Genomic DNA, 17,797 nt, shown 5'->3' with positions numbered 1-17,797 from the left:
CTATGGTCTAGAATTTGGAACGTCCCCGAACTCCACAGCTATGCAGACGCCCTAAAAGATGTACTGTCCTTACCTGGCTGGCATAAGATCGCCTGGCTCAGAGAGGTCAAGAGGGCATTATACAAGCTCGGTCTGGGAGCTGTGTGGGAAAATAAAACAGCACCTCCTAAACAAGAACTGAAGAAGGCTTACTGGTCTTGGGTGGATAACGAGAGACTTGGTAAATCAAATCACCCAAGATCTGTTGCCAACTTCTTGATGGTTAAAGATATCCCCTCCAGAGAACCATATTTGGACTTGATTCACAGTTCACATGATAGGGCATTATATTTTAAATTCAGGGTTGGGGTCTTACCTTTATGTCAGTTTACCTCTACCTGGAAACCACCACTGCAAACTGTACCCTATTGCCCATTCTGCGAGCTAAAAATCGAATCTGTCGCACACTTTCTATTTGAGTGTCGAGTCTATATGGCCCCTAGACGGAGGTGGTTGAAGCCTCTTTGTAGGAGCCTGGGAACTCGCTCACATCTGGAAGCTATAAGAATACTGCTCTCAGATACAAGACCCTTTTTTGCCATTTGTTTGGCTAAATTCCTAGGCTGGGCTTGGCGCATAAGATCTGCTAAACAACTGACGATACAGTAAAGTGTCCCTTTTTCATTTTTCATAAATTTTAAGATTATCTCGTGTAAATATGAAATGTTTTTAATGGTAATATGAATTGTAAATTGCTTTGTTTCGACCATTGTTTTTATGCTGTCATGTTTTGCTTTTATGATATGTTTCTATATCGAAATAAAGCTTTACTACTACTACTACTATAAATAAACGACAAGGGTGTCTACCGGGATTAGGCACGGTAGGGCATCAGACATGTCAGAGCTTCACTAGTGGTGTAAATACATTCCACGTGGATTCATTGTATGCATAGTCGCCTTTTAATGAATATCACGCAAATCGTCATGGTGATAGGTACGTACGGTTTGTCCAGCATGTCCTAGGTGTGTCTATAAATATATATTTTTTTAAAATAATAAAAAACAGTGGCCGGCCCTGGGGATTTGGGTCAAAAAAATATAATTAGGAGACAGGCCCTGGGGGATGGGGTCATCAGGGCCAATAAATTAGAATAAGAAGGGGAACCACCCAGCCCCCCTTCTTAAAAAATTAAAATAAATAAAAGACTGGCATCGTGCCGGAGGCCACGCCCCCTCCTTGCAGCACTCTGCAAATGCGCCCCCTGGCGAGTTGTAAGTTGGGGAATTAATTCCTCTTCAATACTGAGGGTCCCTGAGGGCCAACTAGCCCAACAGGCATCTCCAGTATGCACCAGGGAGCTGCGCTGCAGACAGGTGTTCTGAGGCCAAGCCCCTTTTTACATCTCTCTGCAAAGCAGCTCTGTGGCGCTTACTGGAGGTACCTAGTGGTCTAGTTTGACCCTAGGGACCCTTAGGATTCAAGGGGACTTAATCTCTCAACTTAGAACAGCCACAGGGCGCGTTTACACAGTGGTGAAGGGAGGGGACGGGGCCTGAGGTGACGTGTGCAAACACGCACTATGGCACGTTTTAAATTGGGGATATAATTTTCCTTCAATACTGAGGGCCCCTGGGGGCTAACTAGCCCACCAAGTGCTTCCAGTAAGCGCCACTGAGCTGCATTGCAGAGAGGTGGTCCAGGCCGTGCCACTTTTTACACCTCTCTGCAACGCAGCTCTGTGGCACTTACTGGAGGTACCTAGTGGGCTAGTTGGACCCTAGGGACCCTCAGGATTCAAATGAACTTAATCTACCAACTAAAAACGGACACAGGGCGTGCTTACACAGTGGTGAAGGGAGGGGACGGGGCCTGAGTTAACATGTGCAAAAACGCCCTGTGGCCTGTTTTAAGAGGTAGTTTTAATCCCCCTGCCCTATTATATACTAGGGGCTTACAGAGGAGGTCATGCTAATCACAGGGGGACCCCAACGCATAATGTTCCCTAGTGCATGTAGGTGTTTTCACTGTATTCTAAGTGTCTTTTAACATAGCACTGGCTCTAGGACTGGTTAGTCAGACTCAGTTAACACCAGTATCCGTCTGAAAAAGTTGAGGGTACAGGATGATTTTGCAACAAGGCTTCTTTCTGCTCTTCTTTTTGTTCTTTCTGCACGTTATCCTTCTTCCTGCACTTTTCTTCGTCTTTGAGGACTTCTGTTGCTTCTTTCTGCACTTCTTTTTTTCCTTTCTGTGCATTTTTTCTTCTTTCTTCACATGTCCTATCTCTGTAGGCATAGTTAGAAATTAGCATTTAAAAAACCTTTGAAATTCACAGAAAAAACCATAGGTTTCATGCACGTTATAGTTAGGAATTAGCATTTAGAAAACCTCAGAAATTCACTGAAAAAACCATAGGTTTCAGGGGTGTTATAGTTAGCTGAACTTTTCACTTCTACAAAACCATTGAAATTCCCCCGTTATAGTTAGTTCAGCTAACTATAACTCGCGCACCCGTAATGCACTGCTCATGACGTCACATATTACATCACTCATGACATGGTCAGTGACATCACTCATGACATCACTGATGACATCTCAAATGACATCACTGATGACATCACTGATGACATCATCCTTGTGATAGAGTGGCAGACCTCCTCTCACCCTAATATAACCTTTGATACACACATTCAAAAATAGAGACTAAACTTTTCAAAACAATGGACATACCAATACCAGTTACAACAACCTCTTCAGTAATTCTAAGATCCACATACACATCCACTCATTCACCAACAGTCCTATACAGTCACTCATACATGTATTCACTCATCATATGTACTCATACACCTATACATTCTGTTACACAATGCCACTCATCCATAGAGTTACTCACACACATAGTCACTCATGCTAATAAAGAATCAAACATACATTTATTTGCATGTACAGTTATACACACACCACCACACTTACTTCTACGGAAACTTACACATACTTAGTCTTTTAAACAATCACTTATAGAAACACATACTTATTCATACAGGAACTCTTTCAATCTCTCACTCTCACATATACTCACTTATATACACCAATAGTCACATATACTAGTTTAAAACATATGTAGTTACTCATAAAGACACTATTGAGACAGTCATTCACTCACTAACACACCCATACACACACTCATCCACCCATACAGTCTTGCACACATGCTGGCTTCAACACATACAAAGAGATAGTCACTCATTCATGCACCTATGCACTACGTAATACCCCTCACCGAACCATGCAGACACTCAGACTGATACTCAAAAAACCAACTAATAACCTATATAGACACCCATGTAGCTACTCGCCAACCCATGCAGCCACTTATACACAAAGTGAGAGACTGATACAGATATTTACATATTTAAACATTACTCACTAAGCCATGTATTCACTATGATACACTTAATCAGTCAGTTACACAATCAATTTTTCAAACACAAATCATCCATTTAGACACTTATATACCCATTTATTTTTCCATCGACCTTGAGATATACATATATAAAACATATTTAATTTTCAGAAAAACACACATTCACTGGATGATGTCATCAGTGATGTCATTTGAGATGTCATGAGTGATGTCAGGAGTGATGTCACTGACCATGTCAGGAGTGATGTAATATGTGACGTCATCAGCAGTGCATTGCGGGCGCGCGAGTTATAGTTAGCTGAACTAACTATAACGGGGGAATTTCAATGTTTTTGTAGAAGTGAAAAGTCCAGCTAACTATAACACCCCTGAAACCTATGGTTTTTCAGTGAATATATATATAGATAGATATAGATATAGATATAGATATATGTGTGTGTGTGTCTGTATATATATGTACATTCATTGAAAAAAACAAAGGTTACAGGGGCGTTGTAGTTAGGATCAGATTTCACTTTTATGAAACCAGTGCCAGGGCCATTGCCCCTTATCGCTTTGTGTGTAAGGCAGCAGATCTTAAGGATGCTGCTTTAATTTACTGGCAGCCAATGAAGCAACTTCAGTGAAGGAGCCAACAGACTACCTGACTGTAGATTATAAATGAGTTCCCATAATCTAGATGGCTGACTACTAAGGCTTGCAATAAAGATCTTCCAGAAGAGAACGGTAGAAAGGGAAAGATTCTGCTGAGAAGTCGCATATTATGAAAACACCTACCCGTGGTACCCAGAATATGGGCTTTCATAGAGAGAGGTTGATCAATTTTTATGCCCAGATTCTTAACAGCTTGTTTGGGAGAGTGGGCTGATTGTAGGTGGGGGACCACCACTCATTAGACCATATATTTTTGGCTTTGCTGAACAGCATGATCTTGGTCTTGTTAGAATTCAATTGTAGGTAGTTGTCAGTCACCCACCCAGAGATGGCTAGCATTCCTTTCATGAATTGATCTGTAGTTGAATATAAGTCAACATCAAAAGTGAGTCAGTTGTGTATCATTGGCATAGGAAATAATTCCAAAACCAAAAGGCTCCACAATTTTGACTAGGAGAGCCATATATATGTTGAACAAAGTGGGGCTCAAAAATGAGCCTTGTGGCACACCCTTATCCACACATATCTTTCCAGAGGAGTAGGGGCCCAGAGTGATAGTTTGGAATCTTTCAAACAGGAAGTTGTGTGAAGCCATTTGAGCACCTTCCCCTGGATGCCAATGTCCTGTAGCCTCTTCGGCAGTCTAGAATGAGAGAAAGTATCAAAAGCTGTCGAGAGATCCAACAGCACTAGCATAGAAGGTGTACCTGCATCCAAAGCAAGTCTTAGAGAATCGATAAGTGCCAGCAAGTACTGTAGCCTGGTCTAAAACCGGACTGCGAAGAGTCCAGAAGTTTATTATTTTCTAGGTAAGCTGTTGGTTGTTAATTAAACCTTCTAGCACATTGCCCAAAAGAGGTAGCAATGATATAGGGTGATAGTCAAAAAGGATATTTGGGTCTAGGTTGGTTTTCTTTAGAATCGGTAAAACATTCACCACTTTCCAGTCCGAAGGAATAGCACCAGTTTCCCCCAAAATGTTCAAAATTGATTGAATTGCCGGAGCGACATAGCTGGCTAAAGACGCCAACATTTTGGGAGGGAAGATATCCGATGGACAGCCTGACTTGACCAAATTCAAAGACCCCTGGACCTCCTCCAGCGAAAATGATTCCACCTACTCCCAGGTTGGGCTCCATGCAGAGTGTGAGAGTGTCAGAGGAGGGATGGGAATTGAATTTTAAATAGATCTGAGAGATTTTATCCTTGAAAAAGGTGGTAAGTCACAAAGTTCCTGGGAAGCAGAGGATGGCCGCAAACAAACCTGAGGGTTGATGTAATCCTGAATAATTTTTAAAAGAACTTTCGGTGCGTTACCTACGTGTTCAGTTTGGTTGGAAATGAAAAGATACGCATGGGTCTAATATTACAATGTTATCTAGACAACGCTAGTTTGTATGCGTCTTTGTCCTGCAGAATTTTGGTTCTGCGCCATCTTCTCTCCAATTTTTGATATGCTGATTTTTGTGTTTTTATTTCGGTGGTAAACCAAGGAGCATAGTGGTGTGATTTTGTGATACTCATGCTCCTGAGTGGTACAGTTTTATCAAAAACATCAGTTCACGCTCGTTTAAAGTTTTCAAATGAAGTGTTTACAAGAGAAACCAATGGAGGTAAAGCCGAATGGTCAGTCCAGGTTAGAGGCAGGGGCTTTGCACAAGTGACTAGCTCGCTGTTAGTAAATAGTAAATCCAGAGAATGTCCTGCATGATGTGTGTGTGTGTGGCCAATTATTCGCTCTTGGAGGCCTAATGATTCCATATCTGCCATTAGCTGTGCTACCTCAGGGTTGGCCAGAACTTCTCCATGGCTGACACGCTCCTGCAAGGCTGATGCTCTGAACTTTCGTGTCTCGCTGCTGCCTAAACACGCTCACATTTTAATAGTCTCGTAGTGCTTTGATTTTAAGCTTGGTTTTATCCTGCTTAATTGCACCTGAATTTGCAGAGTTTAAAATATGCACAGTTTAAAATGTGCATAGTTTAAAATTGATTTCACCTGCTCCTAACTTCTCCTCTGTCGTTCTCTTGCTCAGTTGCCCCTCCACGGTCAATCACGGGTCACGTCCCGCTTGAGTGGAGGTAGGAAAAGGCGACTTCCGGTTTGAGGGCGGTTGGCGGTCTAGTGGCCACAACCCACTCCAAAAAACCGCATGCCCTGCACGACGCGCAGCGGACGTGGTCCTGCAATGCTGATGCTCTGATCTTTCATGTCTCGCTGTTGCCTAAACACGCTCACATTTGAATACGCTCTTAGTGCTTTGATTTTAATCTTGGTTTTATCCTGCTTAATTGCACAGTTTAAAATCTGCACAGTTTAAAATTTGCACAGTTTAAAATTGATTTCACTTGCTCCTAACTTCTCCTCTGTCGTTCTCTGGCTCGGTTGCCCCTCCCTGGCCCACCACGGGTCACGTCCCGCTTGAGTGGAGGGAGGAAAAGGATGACTTCCGGTTTGAGGGAGGTTGGCGGTCTGGTGGCCACAACCCCCTCCATAAAACCGGATGCCCTGCACGACACGCAGCGGAGGCGCTCCTGCAAGGCTGATGCTCTGATCTTTCGTGTCTCGCTGCAGCCTAAACACGCTCACATTTGAATACGCTCTTAGGGCTTTGATTTTAATCTTGGTTTTTTCCTGCTTAACTGCACCTGAATTTGCACAGTTTAAAATGTGCACGTTTAAAATGTGCACAGTGTGAGAAGTTGGCCTGATATATGCTGTCCACTAGTTATAGTGGGCACCTTGTATCAGTCCACACAACCCCTTATGGTGATAGGTTAAAGACAATCTTTATTGAAAGCTATCCTAGTGGTAGCTATGGAGAGCAGCCTTCAGGCTAAGTCTTGAAGGAATGTAAAGCAACTTGTTTTACCAGTCTATAATCTCTTGAATGACCAAATGAAAGGACAACCACACCAGGTATATATTTAAAATATATGAATTTAAGATGAAACACACCCCTCTAGTCTTTTTATGAGACTGGAGTTCGAATTACTTAAGTTACAAGTCAGTATTCAACAGTAAAGGCACAAATACACGTTTGGGCCCTAGGGGCGTACCAAACCATATACCAATAAGGTGGTATAAGAACCACGACTGAACTAGACACAAGGTCTAGAGCCTTTAGAAGTGCTTGGACCACAAGGAACCACCCAAGGTAGTTACACAGGAGTCCCACGGGGGACGTGTGCAGTGTGAGAACACAGCCGCGAATCGCCATTTACTTCTATGGGGAAAGTCGCGGTTGGAAATTAAGAGTTTAAGGACACTTAGAGGATGACTACGAGTGAACCCTTTTGGACTTAGAGGTGTCTAGGGCCAACACCCATGGGAGCACTGGAGTACTCGAGTTACCTCACCCAGGGAAGCCGGGTGCATAGGTATCAATTTGTGTCGGGTCGCGAAGCTGTTTTCAATGGAAGCTGCTCAGGAAGTGCTGCTGCCGTGAAGAGGAGAAGTGTCCGGAGAGATCCAAGCCTGGATCTAGGATGGAAGGAACCTGAAAGCAGAGGGGACAGAGTCTGGGTCACTTACCAGTGACCAAGGGCACGATAGTCCAATGCCCACAGATGTCGGGTGCTTCAGGTGAGTTGACGGGTGTCTTGACTCTTAAGCCACGAGGTCCAGGAGGCATCAGGAGCTGGATTCGAGCTGGCCCACAAAGTCTGTCAAGTGCTACGGTGTCGGTGACCAGATTGGACCCAACAAGTCACTTGGAAACAGAGAAAGGACATCGGTGCAGACCAGCAAGGTCTGGGGGACTCACCCAGCGAGGTTAAGTCGGGGCACGTCTGGGGCAACCAGGAAAACCCAATCAGAAGAGGAGTCGCCTTCGTGGGGACCCACTAGCCAAAGGGCTAGCGATCACGAAGGAGCCGCAAAGCGGTCGCACTGGAAACTGGCCCACGGGTCACTCATGGAGTGGAGGCCAGAAATCTTGGGAGCAGGAAGTGCTCAAGACTGGGGCTACTCGGAGCCCAAAGCACAACTTCGAGGAAGACCAGAAAGAAGATAGATCAGCAAAAGATCATGGTGTCCAGGGGTCACGGTTCCACGTCACCCATGATAGCCACAGGCCTCAGCTTTGCTGTGGACTCAGGGTAGCCTCGGGGAAGACTGGAAATCTACCTCTGGGGATGTAGAGACCTCGGTGTCCAGTGGGAGCTTCAGAATTGCAGAGCAGTCAGTTGCTTCTTTGGTGCCTGCCAAGCAGGGGAGTCACTCCTTGACCCCAAGGGAGATTTCTTCAGTCTTCTAGTTAAAGTAGAACATCGAAGATCCAGGATATATGTTGCAGAGTTTCGTCCAGGGTAATCTGAAGTCGCAAGGACTGGGTTCCCATACTTATACTAAGTTTGGGGGTTGGGCATACTCTAGGGACCCACCTATGGGAGGGTTTGGAAAGATGGGTGGTTACACCCATTTCCTTTGTCCAGTTTCGCGCCAGAGCAGGTGCAGGTAGCCCCTGTAACCGGTTTGAACTGGACTGTGCACAGGGACACCAAGTGTGCCCCCAGTGCAGGACTTCAAAGTACCAGTGAGTGCTGCCGCCCATCCCCAATACATATCTGCCTGTCTGGGGAGGTGGTTACACCTCCCTGGGACAGGAAACCTATTGTCCAGGCCTCCCCTGCTGGAGTTTCGGTCAGAAGCAGGAGGCCAGACCCGTTTCTGTGGCAGTGGCATCCATTTTGTGATTCCAGGGCTGTAGAAAGTCTTTACCGGGTCGACCAGTGTGAACATGTCTCTCCCTCTAGAAGGGTGGAATGCTACCCCCGCTGGCGGGGGGGGAGAGTAGTATTCAAAAGCGTTTGACACAAAACACAACATGTTTCCGTTCAGCTAGTCCAAAGTTAGCATTCACCGCAAGGTTATAATGCACTTAAGAGTATATGGTCAGGCTGTACCACAAACAGCATCAGAGGAGGTACTCCGAACACTGCAGAGGGGCTCTGCTCGTGCAGGGACATCCTCTCACATAAAAACCAAGCACTCTGCCTTCAGGATTGTTAAGGCCTGCCATAGGAGTGACTTATAGATTTTATATATGTGTGCAATGGTAGTGATATAGGTAGCCTATACCACAGTAAGGGGTGCAAGCACCACCTTACCCAGGCTGCAGTAGCAGACCTGTGGTGTCATTTTTTAGTGCTTCCCAGGGGTGGCATAATACATGCTTCAGCCCCTGGTAGGCCTCTGAGGTAACTATGCCCTAGGTACATGGTATACCATATACTAGGGGCTTATAAGGCACTCCAGAATCCAATTAGAAATGTACCTAATGTACATGGGAACCATTTTAGGGAGGAAGCAGCTAGGTTGGGGACCTGATTAGCAGGGCCACAGCCAGACTAAGGTCGAAAAACAGTGAAACACCAGCAAAAAGTGGGGGTACCCATGTGAAGCAGATCCTTCTCTCCTACACAACCCCTCCCCAAATGCAGGGACATTAAACTAACCTTGACCAGTTGAGCCTTCATGTTCTAAGTTGAAATACCTAGAGAGTCCATCTGCATTGGCATGGTTACTCCCAGGTCTATGTTCCACTGTAAAGTCCATCCCCTGTAGGGAAATGGACCACCTAAGCAGTTTGGGATTTTCACCCTTCATTTGTTTTAGCCATAGGAGGGGCCTATGGTCTGTCTGAACAAGGAAGTGAGTACCAAATAAGTATGGCCTCAACTTCTTCAGAGCCCAAACCACAGCAAAGCCCTCCCTCTCAATGGCTGACCAACGTTTCTCTCTAGGGGTCAGCCTTCTGCTTATGAAAGCTACAGGCTGATCCTGACCTTCATCATTCAATTGTGACAGTACAGCCCCTACCCCCAATTCAGATGCATCTGTTTGGACAATGAACTTCTTGGAGTAATCAGGACTCTGTAGAATGGGAGCAGTGCACATGGCCTGCTTCAGGTCATCAAATGGCTTTTGACAGCTAGCTGTCCACTGAACCTTTTTGGCATTTTCTTAGAAGTCAAGTCATTCAGGGGTGTCACTATTGATCCATACCCCTTGACAAATCTCCTATAGTACCCAGTCAGGCCTAAGAAGGCTCTCACCTGAGTCTGGGTGGCTCGAGCAACCCAGTCCATGATGGTCTGGATTTTGCTCTGCAGTGGTTGAACCTGGCTTCCACCTACAAGGTGGCCCAGGTACACAACCTGGCTCTGCCCTATCTGGCACTTAGTGGCCTTGATAGTGAGGCGTGCCTTTTGCAGGGCCTCCAAAACATTCCTTAGGTGGACCAGGTGATCCTCCCAGGTGGAGCTAAATACAGCAATATCATCTAGATAAGCTGCACTGTAGGCTTCCAGACATGTGAGAACTGTACTCACCAACCTTTGGAAAGTGGCAGGTGCATTCTTCAAACCAAAGAGCATCACCACAAATTGGTAGTGTCCAATGGGGGTCGACAATGCAGTTTTTGGCTTTGCATCATCAGCTAGTCTGATCTGCCAGTAGCCAGCTGTCAAGTCAAATGTGCTAAGATACTTGGCTGAGGACAAAGTATCTATAAGCTCATCTGCCCTTGGAATTGGATGTGCATCAGTCCTAGTGACTGCATTGAGACCCCTGTAGTCCACACAAAACCTCATCTCTATTTTCCCACCACTGGTGTGAGGTTTTGGCACAAGGACCACTGGACTAGCCCAAGGTGTCAGAACCGGTTCCTCAGGAGCAGTACCCTCAAGAAGCCCACCTCCAGGCAGCCTTGACTCTGCGCTCAAAAAACACCGGAGTATCAAGATGGCCAGATGGGGGGAAGGGTATTAGAGAGGGTACTGCAGGGAGGGAGATCTGGAACAGAGATAAAATATATGCTGAGTGAAAGTCTTCAATCTCTAATTCTATTCTCAGGCATAATATAACATCAAATGTTTGTTATTCTATTAGTTAGTCTGTAACAATCTTTACCTGAAAAGAAAAAAGATCAAACAAACTGTTGCTGTATTTGATGTAGATTATTGCGCTTTCAAGGTGATGAGTTTGAGCTTTATATGCACATATCTTGATTTTGATTTTTAGATTAAAATACTTGAGAATATTTATAAGTCTTTTAGGAAAGTTCCCAAAATGTGCTCTCATCTAATATCCAAGTATTCCTTGAACTATGGCTTTTTCAGGGTCACAAGGCACATAAATACACTTATAATTAGACCCAAGGCGCATAAATACACATATAAATAGGCCCAAGAAAGATGATCAAGTACCAAAAACAATATACACTTTTCTGTGTAAATAGTTCTCAATAGTTTTTGTAATTGCTGAAATGCGTAGATAAAATGTCTTGAAATAATAGTTCTTAAGAGCGTAGATCAAATGTCTTGAAATAATATTTCTTATAAGCGTAGATCAAATGTCTTGAAATAATAGTTCCTAAATAATATGCTCCATGATTCTAAGAATACTTCTGCCAGAAACACACGTTGACATTTAACAGGATTTTTGACTTCATTCCTTCAACTGGAAAGGCTGAGAAGAATGCGCGTTAAGACTTTAACGATGACAATTTGAAGAGCTGCCTGGAAATGCTGTCACTAAATTAAAAAGGAAACGCAGTTCCTTACCTGAAGAAGACGGCTAACTCAAACTGGAAATACCGGCTAATCTTACCAGTAGAATAATGTCTTCTTTCAACAGGGCTGGGAGCGCAGAGACACGAACAGGCAAACATCCTTGATTAGACACCGGAATAACCTGCAGGGTGTGGTAGGGCGCGGTCGCCTTAAACAGCAAGAACACAAGTACGGCAGCCGCTGAAGGAAGAAATAGTACAAAGGCAGAAACACTTTGTAGCGTAATTAGCATGTCAGCAAACGGAGCATATGGAGCACGATTATTATATATACAAACAGAGCGCTTTTATACAATAAAGACAAACAGAGCGTTTTTGCACATATGGACTTATTCTGCAACTCAGTACTATTTGAACTAAATAAAGAAATAAGAGCAAAAGAATGGATACGATAATGCAGTCATACTTTGATCCAAAATAACTTGGTATTTCCTCGTTACTAAGCTTAAATAAAGCAGTACAATAGTGACATCATCGGTAGTTGGCTTGAGTAGGAAAGTGTCTGACAATCTCAGTAAACCTATCCATTGTTATGAGTAGCGCGTCAGAGTTTAGAGGAACATGACAAAGGGCTATCTGAGGGTTCAATAACTCCAAAATTCAACATTTTCTGGACTTCTGTCCTGATACAGTCCCTGACATAGTCAGGTTGCCTATAAATCTTATTTATAATAGGCAGACTGTCCCCAGTGTCCACTTCATGAGTGCACCAGGTAGTCTGACTTGGAGTCAGAGAAAACATGTCTCTGAACTGATTGAGCACCTGTCTGCAATCAGTTTGATGCTGGGCAGTGAGGCTGCCTGCCAAGGTCACACCATCAACTGACCCATCATCAGGGTTCTGTGAGAGGAGGTCAGGGAGTGGGTCACTCTCTTCATCCTGTCCCTCATCAGTAGCCATGAGCAATCCCATGTCAGCCCTGTCTACCCCACCATAACCTTTTTTTTTTTAATTGCCCAATGAGTACTATAGTACTCCCATAGTATTTCCGCAGTACGCTGCTAGGACTCTATTGTGGTTGTGTAGGGCTCCCGTGAGGTCACACAAGTGTCTGTGCTGAATCCTGCAGGAGTACCGTGGGACATCTGGAAAGGTGAAAAAAAATATTTTTGCATAGGCACAACCCATGGAGAGCACACTAGTACACTCCCTGTAGGCACTAAAGCCTCAGTAGTGGTGAAACCCCTACAACACACAGCCTTTGCTCTGTACTATACCCTATGAGGATGGCCATCCTCTAATGGGATACAAACCAAACAGAGGCAACCTAGGTACTGCTGTGCATGGTCTTCGCCTTGTGCACCATCTCTCAAGGAGAGTCCACTCTCTCCAGTCACTCATCCCCCATCAGGTGGCCAAGCACATACTATGCACAACTTATGCCCTGTACCAAACATTTTAAGGATATCTGATCTCTCATGGCCAATAAGACAGACACATGTTGGCAAACCCCTGCTGGGCACAGCCTTACCCCTATGCACAACTCCTCACAGAGAGCCCACTGCCTCCAGACACCAAGGGACAATTAGGAGGCCAAACCCCTCTATGTACACTTTTCTCCCTACACTAAACCGTCTGCTGTTAGCCAACCTCTTATGGGCACCCAACCACACAAAGGTGGGCTAATCCCCATTAGGTTTGCTAACAGCCTTTACCCTGTCCTGAACCCTTTAAGGGTACCTGATCTCACATGGCAATAAGACAGACACTTGTGGGCAAGCCCCTGCTAGGCACAACCTTTGCCCTATGCACAACTCCTCACAGAGAACCCACTTCCTCAAGACACCAAAGGACAATTAGGAGGCCAAAACCCTACTATGCACAGTCTTCGCCGTGCACTAAACCCTTTGAAGTTAGCCTACCTCTTTTGGGCAACCAACCACATGGGGGGGGACGCAAGTATCTGTTGCATAAGGTTTTTTTTCCCTATGTACCAGCCTTCACTAAGAGTCCACTCCCTCCAGACACATAAGCCCCATTAGGTGGTCAAGCCTCTAATATGCAAGTGTTTGTCCGGTACCAAACCCTACATGGATAGTTGACCTCTCATGACCTACGAACCACACGCGGGTGGCCCAGTAACTGCTGTTCATGGTCCTCTCCTTGTGCACCACCCCTCATGGAGAGACAACTCCCTCCAGACACTCAATCCCCATTAGGTGGCCAAGCAACTACTAAGCACAGCCTTCTATCCATAACCTCTATTCTGCCAGATTTCAAAATGGAAGAAACCTTCCTTGGCTGTACAGACCAGGTAGCCCACCCTAGGGGTGTAGCTAGCCTTCTGGGGGTGTACACCTCCTGACTACATATTTTTCCATCCTGCCCGGGTGAAAATGTGCCTTGCTGATAACTGTGTCCTCCAGTGGGAGGCAGCCTTGATGCATATCAGAGGCAGTGAACATTTTGAAACTCAGTGCCTTGATGTGCCACTTAACTAGCTGTCCTGTTAGGGAGGGAGGAGCCACCACTTTCCCATTCAGACCATTGTTTTTGATGCCTGAAAGAGTTCATATCTCTAGGCAGTAGGGATCAGATTCCTGTCTTGGCAGCAGCAGCAGCGGGCTGTCAGCAAGGGCACAGGAAAGGCTGGAGCAACCAGGTGGGCAACCTCTAAAGTAGCCACCTGGGTGCATGCCACATCTACTCTAACATGAGAGTCATGTCAGGGGCGATGAGGCAAGTTGTTTGATACCAAAAATTACATATTTCCGCGGTAACGTATTGGAGCTGGCAAGCTCGGGGATGCCCGGGTTCTAGCCCATGTTATACTATGGCCTGCTGATCAATTATAGTAGCCCTCAATGGAAATACGTTACTACAGGGAAATATAAGATTGCACTAATATGTCCACACCTTTAATATAATGCACACTGCCTCCTGGGTCACGAGGCCTTCCTTATGGGTGACTGGCATACATTAAAATAGTAGTGTGACCTTCCAAAACATTGTGAAGGCAAAGTTGAGTTTGAGCCATTTGCACTGCTCCTGCAGTCTGCAATGGCAGGACTGCTGTCATCTGTTTATTTGGGTCACTCAGGGTGGCACAAACAGAGCTTCACATCGTGGTTACCCCCTTTAACTCCCATGCCCTGGGAACCACGGGTACCATTTACAAGGGACTTATAAGGGGGTTTTAAGCCCTTGCCAATTGAGGTTACCAATTCACATGTATCAGTTCTAGGGAGAGAGCACTGGCACTGGGGCCCGGTTAACAAGACCAAGTGCACTTTCAGAGGCATAACCATCAGCATTCAAGGAAAAAGTGGGTTGGTGACCATGCAAAAAGGAAACGTACCTCCATCAGTCTTGTCTCAAACTCACTCAGCTAGTTCCTGACACATTCTTTGCCTTGTGCAGGACTCTTCAAGGCTAGAAAACTCGTTTCACACATCTAAGCCTCCTTAGATGCTGAAGCCCCTACTACACACAGCCTTTGCCATTTATTAAACCCTTTGCGGATAGTCAACCATTTCCGGCAATCAATTAGACACAGGTGGCAAATACAGTCTCATGCATGCACAAATCCCTCACGGAGAGCCACTTCCACCAAGCACTGAAGTCCCATTAGTTGGCCAAGCCCCTACTACATACAGGGGTATATTCACAAGAACGTGTGATAACTACCACAAGAGTATCTTAACGCAACTCTCAACATCGCAGCCCATCGCCGGAAAATAACCCTGTGTCAACGTTGAATTCACAACAAGGCAGTACCATGCGATAGTCCTCCAAAAACACGGCCAATGTCCGCGATACAACCACCCCGACGGAGATAAAAATACAAACCACAACACCAGAAAACATGCGATGAGCCCATCAGCGATGAGGAAAGCAGGGATAAGCACCGCTAGGACCGCGAAACACACGGCAGGCGGGAATAAGCACTACAAAAGCCTGAAAAAGTAAGACAGACCAAACAGAAAACAGCCAACCACAATGGAGGCAGCCTGAGCCAGCAGACAACCCCACCAAACCCAGTGGCAACAAAATATTGTACATGGCAGGCCAACTTGGACAAGATGAATGCAGCCTGTGAGCGGAGGAGTACAATGGCACTCAACCAGAACTCCAGCAATGATGCAAAAGGCACAAACAAGCAGAAACACGCCAACAACAAGAAGGCAGCAATGCACACCGGCAGTGGGAGTCCAGCGCCACACCAGGAACTGGATGACATGGAGGAAATGGGGTCCACCACATCAGTCTAGAGATGGTGGCAGGACTCTGGGACGGCAAACTGCACCTAACAGACACAACAGCAACAGTGAGAGGAACCAGCAGGGACTGGGGGACGGGGGGGGGGGATGGGCACAATGGCACACATGCACAACTAAAGCACAGCACCACAGCAGACAAACCATGCCCACAAGCAACAACACCAAGCAGTTGCACAAGTCACACAACCCTGCAATGTCACACCACTGAACAGGTACAGAAGTGAACACAACACCGCCTGAAAGGGAGAAGGGTGAGCCAAATCAGAGCTGGAGGGACATCTCACACACAATGCAGCCCACACACATAGGAAGCAGAGCACCCCAACATCCAACACAATGTGGTACAAACACCAACTTGTGCACAACCAAACACAGGACACAAGTGCACCCGCCTGTGGCCGGTAAACAGCCATACACAACTGGCAAAGCACGAAACAGGGACATGATAATGCACATGTACAAACACACAGTCCTGATGGGGTAGCAATGGACAGATGGCAGGGAGCCAAATAGTCTGTGACACACATTGGCATGCAAATCAAGACACAACCCAGTGAAAGTGCGGAAACTTTATCAACAAGTGCAAGTCAGTACGGCCAAGAGAAGTGCCACAACATGCAGACCAATGCAGCAGCATGTCTGAATGAGGAACATAGGAAAGCGCCCATGTCCATCTCGGGGGAGTCCCTCACCAACACAAGTCATTGCCAACCCGCGTTGGTTGTCCGCGCCTGGAACATGAGTCCTGGCCAATGTAGCCATGTTCACTGTCGTCTCTGAACTTGTGACCATATCCACAACATGCAACCATGTGTCACGACAAGTGCAATGGCTCACATCCAGTTGTAGCTGCAGGTACCTTGTCACTCGTCCATGAACACGAGTGCAGCTGCGTAGGCCAACATCTCCAATTAGAGATCGTTGGCCACCACATCTGACATGTCGTTGACGTAATCCATCAGCTGACCAGGACAGATGTGGTGACTCCAACCAGTGGACCCAATGTGCACCAAAGCCCAATCGGGTATTGGCTCAATGTGCTCACTGCACTCAACGTTTCGTGCAATCTCCCGTGTCCAGTTTCCAGCCTGCATGCCGAACATCCATGCATGCCATAAGCGTTCATCCTGGTGACACTCCTGGTCATGGTCCAACAGGGGTTGCAAACACACTTCGAAATCCAGGTCAGCTACCGTTACGTTGGAGAAGCAGACATTCATGGACCACTCGAATATGCATGAGCGACAATGCAACACAGGCTGCACGCAGGTGACGTGCGCAAGGCGGAAGCCCACCCGGTAACTGATACGCAGCAATGCCAACGGCAGTGCCCCCAGTATATCAATGCAGCAGACGTGCATGGTACAGCTCCACGTGACAGGAGTAGACCATGTGTCCGGGATGGTCTGCCATTCCCTCAGTGGCTCTGCTTGAAGTGGCACTGGCTTGCCCTGAGACAGTCCAGAGGATGAAATGTCAGAGCTCGGTGCAATGAGCAGTGTCTGTGTGCAACGGGTGCAGGCCTTGGGTGGGGTGGGAGTACGTGTGAAGGCCATATCACGCATGCCAACTATGACCAAGGACCACTGTGTGTGGGATGTGTAAACGTTGGTCTGTGTGGGATTCGCAAGCAAATGCCATCGTACCTGTCAAGGCACATGCAAGTTCCTGCTTGGAGCTGCAGATGTGCTACCGCCTAATAGTACAGACAAAGGGCCTTTCATCCCTACGTCAACTTCGCCAGCAGCATGCATACAGGAGATGTACAGAGGCGGTTGTGGGTGTGGTGGGACATCTGCGACCCTGGAAATCAAGGATGATATGCCCAGCATGATGCACATGACCGGACTCACTGTGTGTCATGTTGCCACACAGCTGCTCTGCTCTGCCACAGTCACCCACACTTGTGTGCGCTGCACAGTTGCTTCACGTGCACT

General features: G+C 46.2%; 1 protein-coding gene across 1 annotated transcript in view; it reads left to right on the top strand.

The window, feature by feature from the left end:
- Positions 1-17,797, top strand: part of LOC146812959 (early activation antigen CD69-like) — a 327,451-nt gene that overhangs the window by 195,499 nt on the left and 114,155 nt on the right. The window lies entirely within an intron of this gene.

The sequence above is a fragment of the Triturus cristatus genome, chromosome 7, assembly GCF_964204655.1.
Source record: "Triturus cristatus chromosome 7, aTriCri1.1, whole genome shotgun sequence".
NCBI classification, from domain to species: domain Eukaryota; kingdom Metazoa; phylum Chordata; class Amphibia; order Caudata; family Salamandridae; genus Triturus; species Triturus cristatus.
This window is presented reverse-complemented; position numbering and strand designations above follow the sequence as displayed.